A 22,061-nucleotide genomic window follows, 5' to 3' on the forward strand; every position below is an offset into this window, starting at 1 on the left:
AGAATCCATACTATTTGAGGACCATTGGATTAAATTGTGCACAATGTAGGTGGAAAAGGTGGTAGAATAGACTCTTGGTTAGTTCGATAGGTCAAAATATATATCTTATTGTTATAAAAATTCCCATTGTTTTGATAGGGTTTTAGTCAATTTTTTTAACTGTTATGACTAAAAGACCCGGCTAGAACAATTGTAGAGTAAAAGTTTATTTTAGGGCTCATGGTTTCAGAGGTCTCAGTCCATGGACAGCAGGCTCCATTCCTCGGGGCTTCAGGGGAGACAGGGGAAGCAGCTCACATGGTGATCAGGAAGCAGAGAGAGACTCCACTCTCCAGAGACAAATAGACCCCAAAGCCAAGCCCCCAATGCCACCTCCTCCAGCCACACCCACCTGCCTCCAGGCACCACCCAGTTAATCCCATCAGGGGATCAATTCACTGATTGGGTTAAGGCTCTCATAACCCAGTCATTTCTCCAAAAACCTTTTGCATTGCCTCACACATGAACTTTTGGGGGACACCTCATATCTAAACCATAACAATTATGTACATATCTTTTGTTTTAGTTCACTTTCTATTCTTTTCTGCCTGATTACTTTTAAGTCAATGCAATCATTTCAGTTACTATCAAAATTTTAAGTAGATGACTTATTTATATTTTAAGCATATTCCCATTGTTTTGATACGGTTTTTAGTAACTAGCATTTCACATTTCCTTTATTTTTTTTTACATTAAAAACTCATTTCCTAATTTCTACTTTTTAACATGTGACATTTCCTCTTTGATAATATAGATGAATCATTGCAAGTATTCCTTGGGTGCTTAATCTTGTCTCTCCAGATAATTTGCTTTCTGTTCTTCATTGGTTAATATTGTGCAAGACTTCTATTTCAAGCCACAAATCTCTGTAGAGGGCCAGTCAGTGCCCATTAACACAAAACATCAGTGACTGTTAATAATTATTGTTTTAAACTTTCTCCATTCCTACCATATTTCTACCCTCTTCTCTCTACTTAACTGCAGAATTTTTGTCTCTTGTATTTCTTTTTTCATCCTAGGGGTTTTGCTAGGTACATACATGCTCTCAAACTTTCTTTAGAGAAACAGAAGATACCAATGTGAATAGTAATTTCTTTCTTCCTTTTTTTTCTCTTAGTGGGTATTGAACCCAAGGGGGTTACTTAACTACTGAGCCCCATCCCCAACCCTTTTTTGTATTTTATTTAGAGACAGGGGTCTCACTGAGTTGCTTAGGACTTACTAAGCTTACTAAGTTGCTTACTAACTTACTAAGTTTCTAAGTCTGCCTTTGAACTTGCCATCCTCCTGCCTCAGCTTACTGAGCCACTGGGGTTTCAGATGTATGTGACCACACCCAGCTGTGATCAGTAATTTCAGACTACAATTTGCCATGCAAATTCACTTGATCTCAGTGGAGAGTAAAGAATACTGTCCTCCCAGGTCCATTTCTGTGAGGAGCTACTTAGTAATCTGTGCTAGAAACTACCACCTCCTGGATGAGAGGTTCACGTACCAAGAAACCATATTTCTTTGCTGTTTCCTTCACAAGTTGAATGAGAGAGGTTATCCATCAGATTCTTTTTTTTTATTAGTTGCCCAAGACAATACAATGATCTTGACATATCATACATTTGATTCAAATATGGTATGAATTCTCATTTTTCCACGTGTACAGATTGCAGGATCACATTGGTTATACAGCCATGTGTATACATACAGCAATCCTAGTGTCAGTTGTATTCTGCTGCCCTCCCCATCCGATTCTAATGTTATACTGGGGATTACATGCATAATGGGGGAGTTAAATAAATTAAGAAATCAGCATGTTTTACAAGCAAGTTATCCATAATTTAAAAAATTGTTTTAATTAGTTATAGATGACTCTAGAATGCATTTATGCACTTTGATATATCATAGATGGGATACAAATACTTCTCATTTTTCTGAGCATACATGTTGTAGAATCACATTGGTCATGCCATGCAGTCACATATATACATAAAGTAATAATGTCTGTTTCCTTCTACTGTCCTTCATATCCTTCTATCTCCTCCCCTCCCTTCCTTCCCTTTCCTCTACTTAATCTAAGGTATTGCTATTCATCTATTGTGCCCCCCGACTTATTGTGAATTAGCATCTGCATACAAGAGAAAACATTTGGCATTTGTTTTTTTGGGATTGGCTTATATTGCTTAGCATGGTATTCTACAACTCCAGCCATTTACTGGAAAATGCCGAAATTTTATTCTTCTTTAAAGCTGAGTAATAGTCCATTGAATATATATACCACATTTTCTTTATCCATTCATTTTTGAGGGACACCTAGCTTGGTTCCATAGTTGAGCTATTGTAAATTGAGCTGCTATAAACACTGATGTGACTGTATTACTGTAGTATACTGATTTTAGGTCCTTTGGGTATAAACTGAGAAGTGGGATAGCTTGGTCAAATGGTGGTTCCATTACAAGTTTTCCCAGGAATCTCCATACTGTTTTCCATAGTGGTTGTACCAATTTGCAGTCACACCAGCAATGTATGAGTGTGCCTTTTCCCCCACATCTTTACCAACATTTATTGTTGCCTGTATTTTTGATGATTGTCATTCTGACAGAAGTGAGATGAAATCTCACTAGTTTTTATTTGCATTTCTCTTATTGCTAGAGATGTTGAACATTCTTTTATATATTGATTGACTGTATTTCTTTTTCTGTGAAGTGTCTGTTCAGTTCCTTAGCTCATTCACTGATTGGGTTATTTGGGTTTTTTTTTTTTTGGTATTAAGTTTTTAGTTCTTTATATATCCTAGAGATTAAAGCTTTATCAGAGGTAAATGTGTTAAAGATTTGATTTCATGTTTGCCCATCACTAAACCTGTCAGTGTCCCAGTGTCCATTCGTATTCAAATGTCTTTCCTAGGCACTGGGATTTAACACAGAAATCTTCTTGGAGCCACCATAGTGTCACAGTTAAGAACCAGGGTTGACAAACAGTCTACACAAGGCAGAGAGTATATATTTTTTACTTTATGAACCATAGGTGTGCGTTTGCAAACACCCAGCTGTGACATGTAATGAAAAACAGTCATAGACAATAAGTAAATGAAAGAGGATGGCTGTGTCCCGGAGAATATTTTATAAAGTGGGTGGCAAGCTGTATTTAACCCATGGGACATAGTTTGCTGATCCCTGATTAAGATAACAGTTTCTGGACATGGCATAATTTGGTTGAAGAGATTGATCAAGTTATGTTATGTGCATCTATGAATATGTCACAATGAATCCCGCTTTTAGGTGTAATCATAATGCACCAATAAGATGCATAAACAGAGATGGCAGTCTCTGGAGCTAGGCCACCTGGTTATGAATCTCTGTTCCTCACTTTGTTGGTGTATGATCTTAACTAAGTTTTTTAACTCCCCTCTGCCACAACAGAAGGGCATCTATTCATAAAATAAGGGTGATTATAGAATCTACTTTTAAAAGGTCATTATGAGGATTGAATGAATAAAAGTAATGCTCTAAACATCATAAACCCTAAGTTGTTAAATGTGTTAGCTTTTACACAGTTGGTGGGACTGTAAATTAGTAAAACCCCTATGAAAACCAGTATGAAGGTTTCTCAAAAGACTAGACATGGAACCATCACGGGACCCAGTTATACTTCTCCTCAGTATTTATCCTAAAGAAATAAAATCGACACCAGGTATCACTACGTGATAGCAGTACAATTCACAATAGCAGACAGAACCAGCCTACTGTCAGTTGATGGATGAATGGGTAAAGAAAGTGTGGTGTATATACACAATGGAGTTTTATTTATTCACCAAGAGGAATGAAATTATGTCCTTTGCAGAAGGAAAAAAAATAGAACTTGAACATTATGTTAAGCCAAATAAGCCAAACTCAGAAAGTCTAGGGTCATACATCTTCTCTCATAAGTAGAGGCCAGAGAGGAAAAAGGAAAGGGAACGTTGGTGGTGAAAATCTTATGAAAATTGAAGGAAGATCAGGAGAGAGAAGGAACAAGGGAGGAGAGGAGGGAAATGGGAAACTCTGGGGAATGACCTTGACCGATGTACAGTGTCATATAACGTGTATGTACAAATATGCACCAATGAGTCCCGCCGTTATGTAAAATTACAACATCCCAATAAAAAATATGGGAAAAAAATGTTAGTTTGAGGCCAGTCCAGGACATAGACCATGGATCAGTTAATTGCTGGGAACATGTTTTCAGCTAGTTTTAAATATTTAATTTCTATTGTTTAAGGCTTGGGTCCTCCTTCCTCCCTGCCCAACATACAGCTATAGAAAAAAGAAGAAAAGTCTTAAATGCTGCCTGCTCTCTTCTTCATTCCTGAAGAGACAATTGCAGTGGCGATAGCGGCCTTCCCAGGATAGTTGGTAACACAGAAAACAAGGCCCGCTTTATTACCACGACAGAAGAGCCCCTCAACATTCATTTCTTTTCTTGCAGTTTGCCAGTCAAGATCTATTTACTCCATGGCTCTCTGGCTAATTATTTCCAGAGTGGCGCTGATTGAGCTGTTAATAAAGTGTGAAGGTGCCTTGCAGATACATTCTGAGTCTCAAAGCCACAGATCTACCTCCAAACTCCTGTGTCCTCTGATCGCCCCAATATTCCGGCGATAGCATCTCCAATTGTAAAATTAATCAAACTTCTCTCGGTGACAGAAATGTTAATTTAAAATTTTTGTCACAATTACCGGGAGTGTTATTGCAGCTTCTGACTTGTAATTAATTTCTCCTTCCCTTTCTCCATCACTGGGTTAGACTCCTTTGTAATAGTGATAAATGAAATAGCTGCCTGACCTTTTTTTATTTTTTTTTATTTAAAATAAATTACTTTACAAGAAAAAAAAATTACCTCTAGGTAATCAACACCTTCAGATAAACAGGGGAACATGGGACATTAGGTACTTTATTGTTTTTCTCTCTCTCTCTTTCCCCTTAATTTGTGTGTCTTCGGTGATTGAAATGACAAATGGGGAAAGAGGGAGTTGAGTCTGCTTTTATGGCCGTGTCCCCAAGTGGAACTAATTTAAGTTGTAGTGTTGGTTTTTATGGATCCTGGGGAACACCGATGAAATCAGAGTGTGACACTAGGAAGAAATTGTAAATTAGGACCGAAGAACCACCGTAAGAGGCCAAGAAAAGAAACAAGATGTTTTTACTTGAACAAGAACTAAAAAGCTTGGTGGCCCCCATTTGGGAACCAGCCCTGACCTTCTCCAAGTGTGGGCCACAGGACTGTCCCAACAGCCCTAGCTGGGAGCTTGCTAGGCATGCAGAACCCCAGGCCCTGTGCAGTTGCTCTAAATCAAGTCAGGTTCTCATGCAATTTGTGTGTGCCCTGGAGTTTGGAAAACACAGGGACCCAGACCTGTGGATATGATAACAAGTGAGTCTTAATCAACAAATAGCAAAGCTCCTTGCACACCACCGTTTGTGCAAAGAATAAGAGATCCAAGGTCTAGATCTGAATTTCAGAACAGGAATGATTCAGAGTCTAGGGATGAAAAAAAAAAAAGATATTTATAAATGGGAATTACTTTCCCAGTCTCTCTGCAAGAGGGCCAGCTGGGGTTCCACTATAGATTTGTTAGTTCTGGAGGGGTGGGGTCTGTTGAGCTATGGGAGGTCACCAAGCACCTGACAGAGTGGAAAGGGTAATGGAATCTCTCAGATCCCATGGAAAATATCTAAAGCGGCTGGTGGAAAGGATGTATAGTGTTTTGGCAGAGCAAGTGGGCTTACATGTTTACCTACAATAATCATCAGTGTTTGAATAAGGAGATCCCACCTCTTGAAATTGAATGATGGAAGGTGGAGGAAAAATTCTTGGCTGAGATAATGGGACCAGAAAAACAGGTAAGTTCCACCATATTTACCAGGCACCCTGGACAGCTATCCCCAGCTTGGCACAGAAGAATAGTCATGCAGATGGTTTCTTAGCTCCAGGGCAACTCCTCAAGTCTGAGGCTTGCCGGGGTCAGTGACTTCATTTCTTTCTGTTAGATGGTTACTTCCTTTGGAGTTCCTTATTTCTCATTAATCCTGTTGGTGGCTCGCTCTTGAGCTTTACCTCCAGGATCTTCTCACACATCAAGCTAACGAGGAGTGGCAAAATCTCAGGCCACATGGATGGGAGTCGGGGTGGATGGAGGGCAGCTTCGTGATGGAACTGGGAACGTGCTGGTTGGTCTTGTCATTATTCATAATCAATGTAGCTGAAGAGGCTGGCTTTGAAAACCCCATGTTGGGCCAGGGCTTTGTGAATAAGGCCTGCACGCGTGGGATGCTTTTCTGGGGAAAACAAGACTGACTTGGGATCTTTGTTGTGAAACCCTCTGTCAAGATTAATTAAGGGAATCATGTAATTACAATTGATGCATCTAGATGGCCCCCAATGACTTGTTTCTTGATAGGGGATTTGTTTGGAAATATCTGAGATGGCAAAGAAAAGACTAAATAACCCTTTGGGGATAACATTTAAAGGAGCTTTAAATTTTTTTGTTTAATTATATCCTGATGGCAGTCATGGTTAATATGGAACCCTTTCCCTGCTTTACACATTATCACGTTGGTATAAATCCTCAGAGTGGGGTCCTTAGAGATTGGGCCACATCACCGACAAAATTATTGCAGGTGGCAAGGCTGGTAGGTGATAATTACCAGCCCCTGGGTTCACACAGAGGCACTCGCCTGCAGATTGGGCTCCTCTGGTCCTTGATAAACGGCGTTATCACTAACATGCACGTGCTGGTGAATATATTATTTCATTCACCAAATGGAGATTTCAAACGACTTTGTAACACGCCAGATTAGGTTAATTATCTTTTAAGAGCGTTTTGGAAAAATACTCTAAACGTGCTGTAATAAGGCTGTACAGGTCCTGGTGTGAGCTGGCCTTATTTATTTTTAAAATCACTCTTTTTTTTGTGTGTGTGTGTGTGCCTGCTTTCATTACTGCTCCCTGCCTTGAGGATCATCCAGCAAGTATCCTTCCAGCAAGTTTTTCCTCTGCCCCAGTCTGGTATGGATTCATGGGGACCAAGATCCTCTTGGGTGTCTTTCCTCCCAGCTCTTCCTCCAAAAGAGCACATGCCCCGGGAGGCTGGCCTGAGCCCTGCCTACACTCAGTTTTGGTTCTTCCAGGCTCTCGCCCATTTTTGTCGCCTTGTTATTTGAATAAAGACATCTCTGTCCAGCAGGGAGCCTCATGAGGGAAGAAACAGGGTGTTTTACTTAGCTTTTGTGTTGCTGTGACCAAGAACAGCTTAGAAGAGGAAAAGTTTATTTTGGCTCACGGTTTCAGAGATTCGATCCGTGGTCAGCTCCATTGCTCTGGGACCAAGGTGAGGCGAAACAACTTGGCCGAAGGGTGTGGCAGAGGAAAGCAGCCCAGGACAAAGAAAGCAGAGAGAGGAGAGGGGACCTCTTCTTTCCATCTCTTCCATCCAAGCCCCACCTGCCTACAGTCACCACCCAGGTAATCCATTCAAAGGAGGATGGACGGATTAGGTTAGAGCTTTCATAATCTAATCATTGTACCTCTGAATATTCCTGCATGAGCCTCATACCCACACCATAACACGGGGTCTTGTTCATCATAGAATCCTAGGATGAGGCTTATGCTGGAGAAGCCTGCCCCTATAGGTCTGCATCCAGCGAGTGAGTGGAAGATGGTTATGGCACTCAGAGTTGGTGCCATATGCATTTGTGTGACAACACAAACTTCTTTGACTCTTCTTGCTTTCCATAGGACAGAGTCAAAACTCTCTGAATTCACCCCCAAAGTCCTCTTGGGCTCCTTGCATTATACTTCCCATCTCATACTCTCAGGCTTGACCACACTCAGGTTTTCAGGACCTTCAAAGTATCTCTCTTGCCATTGGATTTCCCAAGCCGTCGTTCCTTTCCCTGGAGTAGTGACCTCATAGCCATCCGTAAGTTTACCGTCCTTTGCTAGTTAACTTCTGTCGTTCCTTGTGCTCTATCTTGGCGTTACTTGTCTGCAATACCTGCCTCAGCTCCCAAGACTGGTTTATGTCTGTGTCTGTTTCCAGAGCATCATATATCATCTCCAAGTCCCAAACTAATTGGCATTTCCACTTTTCTAAACTGTGAAATCATTGGAGAGACACAGGGTATGTGTCTCTTTACTGTCTGATCCCTAGCACGATGGCCGGCTCATATAGAAACACGTTAATTTGTGTTGAGATGGCAAGTTGCCACTGCCCTTTGGTAGACAAGCAGATTGTTCTCCGCATAGAGAACCAAGCTCCAGATTTAGGGACCTGATTAAGGATGGAACATGGGGGCTGGAGGAACCTCCCCAAATAGGGTTGAGATGTGTTATAAATGGTAGAAATTCTGCTATGATAATGACTAAGGAAATGTCCCTGTCCTGTGGAAGCAGCAGTGTGCGCAGATAAGGCCTCCTGGGGTAGTCCATACTGGGAATGTCAGGATCCTCAGGCTTTTTTAGTTGAGCAGAGCTCTAGTATCTGAAGGCTAGGATCCTTTGAAGTCTGTGACTTCTTGGAATTAAATGAAAACCGTGTGTGATGGCTGAAGTGGGTCATCCATCTGAGAGTCTCCCCATCTTCTCCCACTCCCCATTAAATAGGATTTCATTTTTGTTTGCTTACCTCTCATATGGCAAGAAGTGGAGGTAGTTGCTTAAATAGTTCTGTTGGTAAGAGATTCTGAATGCTGTGGTCTCTGAAGATCGTAGATCTTTTGTAACATTCCCCCCTGTGGCTTTCATCTCAGAAAAGACATCAGTGTGTCAAGGAACATATCTAAGTTGATAGAATGCCCTATAAAAGAGGAATTGGGGAAGTTGCTGGCAATTTCTGAGTAGCTCTCATGCTTTCGGGGAGACACAGATATCATTTTAATACTCATGGTAGACTGTTATTGACTCTGTTTTACCAGTGAGGATATTAAAGCCCAGAGACAGAGACTTGCCCAATAGCCTTTGTTTAGTAAGAGGCAAAGTCCAAATTTGAACTCAAATAATAATTTTCTAGTGCCTACATTCTTATTCAATATGTATATGTAGGTGCTCTTTGTTGCAGATGAGAAGAGTGTGGGTCAGAAGTTCAGCAGTTTTCTGAAGGTTACCCAGCTGTTAAGGAGAGCAGAGCTAAGCCTGAAACCAACTCTGATCCTCAAATCTGGGTTAGTGGGCACTGAGCTGTCCTGGCTCCTTCTAGTTTAAAACCAGTTCCTTAGAAAACTTAGCTGGATGTAGGGACATATGCCTATATCCCAGCAACTCAGAAAGCAGAGGCAGGAAGATCACAAGTTCAAAGCCAGCCTCAACAACTTACCAAGACCCCGTCTCAAAATAAGAAATAAATAGGGCTGGGGCTGGGGCTCAGTGGTAGAGCACTTTCCTGGCCCATGTGAGGCCCTGGGTTCAATCCTCAGCACCACATAAAAATAAATAAATAAAGATATTGTGTCCATATGCAACTAAAAATATATATATTTTTTAAAAAAGGGTTGGGGATGTGGCTCAGGGGTTAAGTACAAAAATTTAAAAAAAAAGTCTGGGGTCCACTGCTCACTCTCCTCCTTGTGCAAATGCTTCAGCATGGCTTGGCTGCTTCCCTTTCTATGAAACAGATGCACTGTCTGTATTTCACAGCCCCATTGCATTTGTGGCTAATCCCGGTAGGCATACAGATGGCAGTAACTTTGGTAAATTGCCTTGAGAGAAGTTAGTGGTCTGAGTCACCACCGGTTATGGATGTCCGTAGAATTACGAGCGCTTCCTGAGGTTTTTTTGCCATGAATGCTCTGAACAAGGAATGACTCTTTCTTCTTCATTATTATTAATAAGTACAATGCCCTAATGCTATAGAGTGCACTGTGACACTGCGCCAAGGGATCTTATAATAAGTATTTTTAATGATGTATAATTCAAAGTGTTCCTTCTCCTGGCAAGATGTTTGCTCTAAATTATTGAACTTGTGGGCTCCAACATGGATGTGGTTCAACTGGGTTTGGGATGTCACCCATCTGCCATCTACGGTGGAGTATTCGTTTCTTGCTGACCTTGAAAAGACCTTAATGCCTCGCTGTTGTAGATAGCCTTGATGGTTTTCATTTGGTCGTTCCTCACTGTGGGTCAACATTGGGCCAGGCTCGGAGGTCATGGAGTAAACAGGAGAGCTAGGACCCTTACCCTGGGGCTGATCAATACATACACAGAGAAGAGAGCAATCAAATATAAGAATGCATTGACCTCGGGGCTGTGAAGGTCATGAACAGGGGGCAGTGATGAAATGGATGGACCTATGTCCCAAAGTTCACCAGGGGTAGCTTCCTTGAGGAGTTTATATTGACACCAAATCTAGTGGAGGGAGAGGATGAGAGAGTGGTCCAGGCAGAGGAACCCGCCTATTCAAAAACTCTGAATAGGAAAAAGTTTGATATGCCCTAGGAACTGAACACAGAGCCCTGTAGCTGGAGAGTGGGCGGGGAAGTGCAGTGGTCATATGAAAGAAATCAGCAGGACCTGGATTATGTGACACTCTATGTATTTGCAAGGACATCTGTAACGTTTTAGGCAAAGAAGGTGCATGCTTTTATTGACAATTTTAAAAGCCTCTGGTAGCTGCCATGTCAAGATTGGATTCGACTAAAGGCTACGAACGAAACATTGTTGAGGGAAAATCAGAACGTAAATAAATGGAGAGAGAGAGCACATGTTCATGGATTGCAAGGAAGATGACGGTATTACCCAAAGTGGTCCACAGGTTCAGTGCAATGCCTACAGAAATCCCAACAAAAGTTTTTACAAAGAGAAATCTTTCCTAAGTTCTATGACATTTCCAGAGGTTCCAAATATTAAAAAAAAACACGGCTGAAATAAGAATAAAGTTAGGGCTGGGGATGTGGCTCAAGCAGTAGCGTGCTCGCTTGGCATGCGTGCGGCCTGGGTTCAATCCTCAGCACCACATACAAACAAAGATGTTGTGTCCGCTGAAAACTAAAAAAGATAAATATTTAAAAAAATTCAAAAAAATAAAATAAAAAATATACAAATCTATAATAATCAAAACAATGTGGTTATGGCATAAGCACATACACATATGTAAATATGAGTATATATAATACAATGTGTGTATATATGTATGTATGGTATGTATATCTCCAGTTGGCTAGAATAGAGATCCCAGGAGTAAGCATTAGCAGATATGATCAGATTTTTGGGGCATATTTGTCAAAATCATTCAGCGGGGAAAAGGATCATCTTTTCAACAAATGATGTTGAGGAAACTGGATAGCCATATGGAAAAGAAAGAAGTTAAGGCTCTTACCTTATACTTGATACAAAAATTAACTTAAGATGAATAATGCCTAAAAGAACAAATGAAAACTAAAGAACTCTTAGAAGAAAACACAGGGGAAAAATCTTCATGACGTTGGATTTGGGGATGATTTCTTGGGTAAGATGCTCAAACCACAAGGAACAGAAGAGAAATGTATTGAACATGATCAAAATTAAAAACTTTGGTGCATCAAAGGACACTATCAAGACAGTGAAAAGACAACCAATAGTATGGGGGAAATAAGTGTAAATCCTATGTCTGATGAAGTATTAACATCCAGAGTATATAAATAACTCATACAAGTCAACAACAAAGAATATAATTCAAAAATAGACCAAGAATTGAATAAACAGCTCTCCAAAGATGATGTAGAAATGGCCAGTCAGCACTCGAGGAGATGTTCAATGTAAGGACTCATGAGGGAAATGCAAATCAAAACCACAATGAGATACCTCTTGACACTCATTAGGATGGCTGTTATAAACCACAATAGAACAACAGCAAAAATCAAAGCCACAGGTATTGGAAACAAAGGGGAGGAACTGGGGTCCCTGTGTTTTGATGGTGAAAATATAAAATGGTGCAGGTGCTAAGGAAAAACTATGGTGGCTTCTCACAAAGTTAAACAAGGAATTACCATATGATCCAGCAATTTCACATCTAGATATACATAGAAAGGATCAGAAAACAGACTCAAACAGATTCTTGTATACTGACATTAATAATGACATTATTTTTAATAGTAGCCCAAAGGAACAGCTCAAATGTTCAAATGGATGGGTAAACAAAATGTGGCTTATTCATGCAATGGAAAATTTCAGCCTTAAAGTGAAAGATGTTTTGATACATGCCACAGAAGACCTTGAAAACATTATACTAAGTCAAGTAAACCAGATACAAAAGGTCAAAGATGATTCCATTTATATCAGGCACCCAGACTAGGCAATTCATCAGGATAGAAAATAGAAGTTGGGGTGTTACTGTTTAATGGACAAATATATTCATCTTGGAAAGATGGAACGATTCTGGAAATGAGTAGTTTGAAAATACACCATTGACAGTGGATTGTGTGCATAAAATGGTTAAAATAGTAAATTTCATGTCTACCATAGTGGAGATGGTAGATTGTTGGATGGGGATACAAGAAAGAAAACATTTTGCTCAAGGACAAAAATAAAAGATGATATTTTGGACTAAGGTAGGAACATTCAGAATAACGAAATCGTGTGTGTGTGTGTGTGTGAGAGAGAGAGAGAGAGAGAGATTGAGATTGAGATTGAGATTGATGGGTGGAATATTTGCCCTCAATCCAAAATAAGAGCCCCTCCTACTGAAACCTGTTTTACTTTGAGAAGTTTCCATCACCCCCTTTGGGTTCAGGGGACTCTTACGATACTTCAACTCAGAACCCAACCATCACCCCTAAGTTGTCTCACTGTGGCCTCTGGCCCACTTAATATAGAGACTTCAGTTACTTCCTCCTGTATGCTTTTTTTTCTTAAAAGAGTATATAAAGGAAATTTCTGATTTTTTAATATCAGAAAGGGCCAAGCCACCACCTTATTGTTTGGATTACAATGGCTCAAATACTAATAGATATTGCCAGATGGTATGGTTTCACCCAAAGTGTCCCCCAAAACATATTGGAATGTGTTTCAATGTGTTGTAAAACTTAATTGTCATCACGACAGTATTAACAGGTAGAAACTTTCAGGGGTGATTCAGCCTTGAGGGCTCTGCCCTCACGAATGGATTCCTGCTTTTATACTGGGACTAGGTCATTACAGCAGGAGCAGGTTCCTGATAAAAGGGTGAATTTGGCCCCCTTCTCTCTTGTGTTCATTCATGTGCTCTCTCTGGCCTTTCTACCTTCTGCCATGGGATGATTTATCAAGATGTTCCTTACCAGTCACTAGACCTTGTGTCATGGATTACCCAGCCTCCAGAATTGAGAGAAAATAAAAATTTTTATTGTTCACAATTAGTCTCAGATACTCTGCTATAGCAGCACCAAATGGGACAAGGCCCCTAATTATATGAAAAATTCATTGAGTATCAAGTTACTCTAATTTATTTATTTTTAAAATTTATTTTTTAGTTATGTGTCCACCTATTTCTTTATTTTATTTGTATGTGGTGCTGAGGATCGAACCCAGTGCCTCATGTGTGCTAGGTGAGCACTCTACCTCTGAGCCACAATCCCAACCCTTCTAATTTATTTTTGACATTTATATGTAACCCTAAGTTTGCACAACTAGTGTCTGAGGGGGGCAGGGGACTCAGTATCTAGAATCAGTGTTAAGGGTCTCTAACTCCATGGTCTTATCTGCAAATAAATCCACCCAACTTCTCAGCAGACCTATATTTCTGAAAAGGCAGATTGATATAATATGTAGATTTTTATGTAGAATCTGCTTTGCAGATGAGCTCTTTGGAACAGGTACAATATAATTTTTTTTTGCATCATCAAAGAATGACAAAACAGCTTCCACTCCTTACCAGATTATCTTTCTGAGATTTGCATAAAGGAAATTACATTTGGCGGCCCACCTACAAAGGCTCCACCAAATGGTCACACTTTGCTAAAGCAATGGCTTTTCTCCCCCTGCCAAGAGAAGAGTCACTGGGTAGATTGCAGAGGTTCATTTTGGAAAGCGTGCTGCCTTCCAAGGCTGTTCATTAAAGCACAGAACAGTGCCGTAATGGCTCCTGTGTGCAGATCAGACCCTGCTTTATGGAGCAGAACAGCTGTGTTGGTGTGACAGCGGGCGGCAGTACAGTGTTTAGGCATGTGATCAACGGAGCTGAGGATGAAGCCACTACGGGGCCCAGGGCTGAGCCTCCAGCTTACCATACCTCATGGCCAACATTGGAAAGGGGGCCACAGATATTAGGAAGGACCTCAGTTCACAGTTTCCATGTAAAGAAAACAATGTCTCTGAGCGGGGGGCTCAGGGGTAAGGTGGGGGTGGGCCGGGTCTACTGAAAAGGACTTTGTAGTCATTTCCTTTTTCACTTGTGTAATAAAGCAGTCATCTTGACCTGCCTTGAGATTATGGAGAAAGCATTCCTAACTCCCCCGACTGTAACAATGAAGACAGTTGTGGTGAACACTTAATGGATGGTAACTAATGTTCCAGAAACTGATCGGGGTCTATTATGGACTGAATCGTGTACCCCCTCCAATTCATGTGTTGCATCGCTGAACCCCAATAAGAATATTTGGAGATGGGGCCTTCAAAGAGGTAATTAAGGTCAAATGAGGTCACCATGGTGACAAAAAGAATTAGCATCCTCATAAGAAAAGAAGACATCAGAGGATGATTTCCCTCTCCATGTGTGCACTAAGGATACAGTAGGAAAAGCAGTTGTTCATAAGGCAGGTTGAGCAACCTCACCAGTCACTTACTGTACTGGCACCTCGATCTTGGAAGTCCAGCCTCCAGAACTGTATGTGTATGTGTGTGTGTGTGTGTGTGTGTGTGTGTCTGTGTGTATATATATATATATATATATATATATGTATTTTTGGTACTAGGGATTCAACTCAAGGGAACTTAACCACTGAGCCCTGTCCCCAACCCTTTTTTGAATTTTATTTAGGGACAGGGTCTCCCTGAGTTGCTTAGGGCCTCACTAAGTTGCTGAGGCTGGCATTGAACTCCCAATCCTCCTGCCTCAGAGTCCTGAGCTGCTAGGATTAACAGGCGTGTGCCACCGTACCTGGCAAGCCTCCAGAACTTTGAGAAAATAAATGTCTATTGTTTAAGGCACTTGGCCCATGATATTTTGTTATGGCAGTCCAAGCAGAGTAGCACAGGGTCCAACATAATTTATCCCTCCCAGTCCTCAGAAATCTTATGAGGTCAGTACTGTTATCTCTGTTTACAGAGGTAGACACCAATACTCTGGTAGGCTAGGTAAGTTAATAACTATCACACGCAGGAATGAAGCCTGGCAGCTACTCTTGAACTGTGAGTCAGTTTTCACTAAAGAAAATAAGGGGGCACTAATTTTTTTTACCCTAAATTGCTTAGCTTCTCTTTGTTTAAAAAAATTTTTTTTTCACTTGTAGATGGACACAATACCTTTATTTATTTTTATGCCATCCTGAGGATCGAATTCAGTGCCCCACATGTTTTAGGCAAGTGCTCTACCATGGAGGTACAATCCCAGCCCCTTACTTTCTCTTGTAAGGCTGAATGTGGTATTTTCCCTTCCTGTATGATCACGCCCCAGCAAGGCACCTAGTGCACAGTGGGTCCTCAAGACTTTATAGGATATGAGATGCAGAGGAACTGAAAATAAGCTAATGTGGACCAGGTTGGCTCACCGCCCATTTAATTTTATGGACGACGCATATTATTTTTCCTCAACTTAAAGGATGTGTGTTGTCCAGATAGAAAATCTGGCTGCATATCATGAAATGGATGAAATATATTCTGATGGAAAAATCATGATCCTCAGGCAGTACATGATGACCAAAAGAAACAGGAAGATAACCTGGCAATGCTGAGGATTTTAGGCGGGAAAATGGCTGTTGGTATATTGTTCAAACTTGGGCAAGGAAGCTCATCCGTGTCAACATCATACCCCAGGTGGTGCTGGGTGGAACTGAGTGGTGGAGTGCAGATTATCTTTGGTCCAGGTTCTTAGCTATTTTCCCTTCTTGGTGACTAATATTAGTGGATCCTAAATACTTGGGAAGAAACTAACCCCCAGGATTCAATGTTCTAGTTCTTTCATCTTAAGCAGAAATGGACATTCCCTAAGAGGGATGAAAAGGGGCTGATTCTGTTCTGTTCTTCTCAACTCTGGAGGACATTTTTTTTTGCTCAAGTCAGAAGAATATGTGCATGTCTTTGGCTTTCCTTTGAAATACCGTCACTGGAGAAGATAAATTATTTTTACTGTATTTCCTCAAACATTGGAAAAAGATGAGAGATCTACACACATTAAAAAGAATTATGAGGGGGGCTGGGGTTGTGGCTCAGCGGTAGAGCACTCGCCTAGCACATGCCAGACCCTGGGTTCCATCCTCAGCACCACATATGAATAAATAAATAAATAAAGGTATTGTGTCAACTACAACTAAAAAAGATTAAAAAAAAAAAAAAAGAATTATCAGCCAGGCACTCATAATCCCAGTGGCTCAGGAGGCTGAGGCAGGAGGATTGCGAGTTCAAAGCCAGCCTTGGCAACTTGGCAAAGCACTATCTGTAAATACAATAAAGGGCTGGGGATGTGGCTCAGTGGTTAAGTGCTCCTGGGTTCAATTCCTGATACAAAAAAAAAAAAAAAAAATTAACACCCAATTCTCGGGGACCTCCATGTCTCCCAGAATATTATTGCCCTTCTTTTTCATGTGATAGGGGATCAAAAAGAGTTGTTAGATGGAAAGAGGAACTCATAAAGAGGTTTCTGGTCCTGAGTAAAGTGAACTCCAGAAGGCCTGATATGTGAGCATACAAAATGAACAAACCCATCTCGGATGCCGACACCATTTTTCTAGAGTTCCCAGGATGAGTCTCTCGGGAAACCCAAAGCTTGAATGTTAGATGTAAATTATCTACCGTAGCATATCTTTATATCCCTAATAAAACAATAGGATCCACTTTGCAGGATAATAATCCATCATGAGTTCTCAGGATCTCATTCCTCAAAGCGAGATCAATCTCTTTTTGTTCTTCCAATCAAAAATCTCCTCAGCTTTTCACGGTCTTGGAAGTGACACTTGAGATTTCTGAATGCTGAGCAGGAATGGAGTCGAGGGTAGGCAGAATCCAACCCACTTATTTTACAAATGAGAAGAAATCTGATCAATCGATTCGTTCCAGGTCACATACCTGTTAATAACAGGCTCAGGACTGAAACCCAGATATGATTCCCAGGAAATCGCGACTTGGTATAATTGTTCTTATTATTTGAAAGTAAGATATGTCTAAATACTACAGGGTTCAATCTCATCCCGAGACAGCTGTGTAATTGTCTCAGGCATCTCCTTTTATTCTGCCAAACATCCAACCCAGTACTCGGTGGGAGACCAGTTCTAATTTAAGTCAGCACAAATGATGTGGGGTTCCCTGCCCCCCGCCCACAGGCCATGACAAGTTTCAGAAATAATGAGCTCTACTTACTGGACTTCTTTTGGGCTTGAGAATTGTACTCTAGGATCCTTCTTAGCAATATCCTTGAAGGAGCTGGAGGGTTATACATGGGTTTTCAGAGCCCTGTTTTATTATAAGGATCATTCATACCAGTTACGCATAAGCACATACCAGTAGAAAGAGGACTTTGCAGTCCTGTGTGCGTATGTCTAACTGAATGTGAACTGGTGGTGTGAGGTTTGAGATCACACTACAGAGCAGCTCTCATTTTTTATGTGAACCCTCTCTGGCCTAAGGCACTTTGTCTTTATAGCCCCCCTATTCCCCGCAGTCTCCTGCCATAAAGGGACTTGATGCTCATAGAAAAATATAAAAGATAGTTTATTAATATCCAGCATGTGAGCAGTCAGTGGAAATAAAGGGGTAGACATACACCATCCTATGGACTCTTCCATCTGTGGAGAGAGGTGAAGCTCTGTGTGGGATCTGAGCCTCTCACTGCCACACAAGGCCACGACCTCTTCCTGAATGTTTTCCTTTGTGTCTGGAGTGTGACCTAAGTAATGGTTCTTGACCCTTTAGAGACACCCACTGTCCGTCATCTTGTGAAAGCCATAGACCTGTCCCTCTACCACCCCCTGCGCACAAGTGTGCATACTAAGGGAGCTTAAAGATTCTCTGGTGTACATGGAGGACCCCCAAATTAAAATACCCCAGTTAATGTGCTGAATTTATTTGTCCTAGAATCTATAACCTGTAAGCTTTGGGGGAAATCATCTTTGACTTCCGACTTGAGGTTTAAACTGTAAATGCTGGTTGATATCTGATGATATACTCCATGGCAAATGAAATAAATTTCTCACCAAGCATTCTTTTTCTTGGAGGGGGGGGGGTACTGAGCATTGAACCCAGAGATGTTTAACCACTGAGCCACATTCCTACCCCTTTTTTATATTTTATTTAGAGACAGGGTCTTCCTGAGTTACTTAAGACCTCATTATTTTGCTGAGGCTGGCTTTGAACTCACAATCCTCCTGCCTCAGCCTCCCAAGCTGCTGGGATTATAGGCATACACCACCATACCCAGCTCACCAAACATTCTTTGAAGGCATATTTCATGTGATATGCCAGGAAACTTGGGATTGCCCCAGAAATCTTACTCAGAAGCATATAGTCTTGGTTAGGGACAAAGTGAGACTAAAATGGTCCAGTGCAAATTGGCTCAGATGCCAGAAGGATCCCCATAGGTCAGAGCAAGTCTTTGCAGGGATTTTAGGAGCTGTTCTGCTTGAAGCACAAATAAGCTTTAGGTGTATGAAGGGTAGATATATATAGGAAAAAGGGTATATGTATGTATGTGTGTGTGTGTGTGTGCGTGTGTGTATATATATATATATATATATATATATATATATATATACATACATACATACGCGCACACACACACACACACACACACAGGAGCTGCAATGTATGAGTGAATTTGTTGGGGGTGAATGTCAACTCGAATAAGCTAGAATTTGGACAGCAATGAATGCATGCAGTATGTTTGTCTTATTTCTTCTTCTTCTTCTTTTTTTTTTTTTTTAGTACCAGGCATTGAATCCAGGGGTACTTAACCACTGAGCCACATCCCCAGCCCTTTTTATTTTTATTTATTGTTTTTATTTTGAGACAGGGTCTTGCTGAGTTGCTTAGGGCCTCGCTAACTTGCTGAGGCTGGCTTTGAACTTGAGATCCTCCTGCCTTGGCCTCCTGAGCTGCTGGGATTATAGGCACATGTCACTGCAGTTGTCCTGTTTCTAGGTATCACCTGATAGGTGTGTTCAAAGCTGGTGCTGTGGTTGGCCTAATTCTCACGAGGAGGTGAGGTTCTGTAATCAGCCATACTGCGTAGGCCACAGTGAAGAGTGACATGCACATCCTTTGCTAAGTGGTGTTTTGTATTGTCAGCTACAAGCTGTGGTCTTTAATTTTATCTGTGATTCTCTGTGATCCACTTAAATGTTATTTCTTTGCATATTAGCTGCTCTTAGTAGGACACTACCACATTGCTTCAATCTGTCTTCTCTCTCTCATACTGTTTCCTATGATTCCTAAAGACATGTTAGACTTTGTGTCTTTAAGTATGTGTACCAGTGCATGTGCACGCCCAGAGGTACTTTTGTAGGTGGAAAGTACTTGTAAGTAGGAAAAGATCCTGAGGGCTTTAGTCTAAAGCTCTGGCAGAGACGCCTCTGGATGCTGGAAGGTGGTGATGGTAAGAAACCAGCCATGTTTGCTCTGCATACTTCTGTCTTGTTTGAGCTATTTGTAATAAGCACAAATTGTTTGTGTAATTAAAGAAAAAGAGGAAAAAGAAATTAGATTTGACATACCTCCAAGTCAGAGGAAGCCCTTGCATCCTTTTGAAGGTACAAAGAACAACAATTGTGTCTCAAGGGAAATTTATTTTATCTGAACCTGAGCTGTATTTTTTTTTTTAAATCGTATAATGAAGTCTCTTGCCCTGGATTTCCAGTTGATCTGATTTGTTTAAATATACAGATTTCTCCTAATAACTCATGGTCACTGGAAGCGGTATTGGTTCCATTGGCATCTTGCCAACACTATGTTGTTGTGCGTGCTACTTTATTCTCTGTGGGCTCTCAACTTCGTGGCTGATGTGCTGATCTTTCTCATGCTCCCCTGTCCCCTCGGTTACCAGGGCTGTGTCTCTCACACTGTGCTTTAGGGCCACAGGCCATCAAAAATGCCATGACTGGGAGCTGAGGTTGTAGCTTAGTGCTAGAGCGCTTACCCGGGATGTGTGAGGCACTGGTTTGGTCCTTGGCAACACGTAAATTTAAAAAAAAAAATCAAAAAATAAATAATGTATTTTTTAAAAAAGAGTTATAAAAACATGTTTAATATACCATGATGTTTTGTACCTGGCCTAGTGCCAACCTACCTTTTGGGTTCTACCCACTCTTTGGCTAAGAGAAGTCTCATGCTTGTCGGGCGGTTCTCTCCGGCGGATGGCTGCACCTCAGAGAATGGTGGAGTCATTCTAGGGATAGACAGCAAGGTGGCCAGTCTCCCCGATGTCCTTGGAGCAAAACTCTTCAATGTGGCAGGAGCAGCAATGTAAATACAGTTCCAAGTTGGTGGTGTACTTTGGTGATTGGTTACACCCAGTGAAAGTCAATGCTCATTGGTTATGTCCAGTGAGGTGATGTAATTGCAGCTGGGTATGTTCTTTGCGCATGTCCGTAGAGCTGTGCTCCCTATCAATTGTAACCAGTCATTGCTAAGCATGCCTATGGCTAGTGCCCCTTACAGCTCCTTATCAATTGCAAGCAGACATGGCTAAGCAGTTCAGTGGCTGCTGTTCCTTATGGTCACCAACTTCCTGAGTCCCAGCCTGTCCCAGCATGTCTACGGCAGATGCTCCTTACATTCCATCCCCTGGAAGCCCATGGACACACACAGGTACAGGGCTTCCATAATAATGGAAGAATCATAGACTACATAACAATATCCTTAAATCTCAAAAATCAAATCACATCAAAACATATCAAAGCATATCGAGCTCATACATTAATATCTTTATAGACAAGATCATCAGAATCTGGGATTGAGCAATCATGGTTTCATACATTGGTTGACTAACCACACACAAGCTGGTGCTTGGTATGTAGGAAGCATAGCTTGCCTGCATAAAAAGATGGAAAGGATAAAAGTCTGGCTAATAATTCAAGTGTTCTGGTCAAATACATTTGGGGGAATAAACTTGCTTTTTACCTAATCATGCCATAGCATCATTGTGCAAAACAACAGATAAAACTGCACATCTAGCCTAACAGCCACACAGTTAATAAAATTAATGGTAAGAATACGCAGAAATACTTTCAGATGCTGTGTGACGAAGGCCAGAATCAGGATGTTCTCTACTTTGTAAATATTTTATTGACACAGGAAGTAAAAACCATGAGAAGAGCCACTAAGAATAAGCACTGTGGTCTGACACATGGTAACTGTTAGTAGCCATGTAGAGGCAGCGTGGTCAAGTGGTTACATTTCTGGAGGTGCAAATCCTGGTTCTTCCATTATGAGCTGGATGACCTTGTGCAAGTTCCTCAACCTCTCTGTGCTAGAGTCTCTTTATAAAATGAAGCTAGTAACAGTTACTGTCTCATGGAATTAAGAGGCTGAAGATACATCATTTGGAATGATAGCTAACATGGAAGGTATGGTAAGAAATAAAAATTTAATAAACATAGGAAGTGTACATTGAGCTCTTAATGCCTATCAGACACAGAGATGAATAGGTTTCAGGGTTGGCTTATCCCTCAGAACCCTGCAAGAGGTGGAATGACTTGTGTCCCTTTTCACAGGTGAGGACAACGAAGCCCAGAGAGATTAAGCAGTGTGCTCAGGGTGACGCCAGGAGCAGAGCACGTACTAGACAATCGGGTCTCCGGAGTCCCTGCTCTCAACTGTATTTATCTGCTAGAGATGGAACGCAAAAGGATCCCCAGCCCCGTCAGCACCCAGGATTCAAAACAGCTCAGGTAGGATGG

The sequence above is a fragment of the Marmota marmota genome, unplaced genomic scaffold, assembly GCF_001458135.2.
Source record: "Marmota marmota marmota unplaced genomic scaffold, marMar, whole genome shotgun sequence".
NCBI classification, from domain to species: Eukaryota; Metazoa; Chordata; class Mammalia; order Rodentia; family Sciuridae; genus Marmota; species Marmota marmota.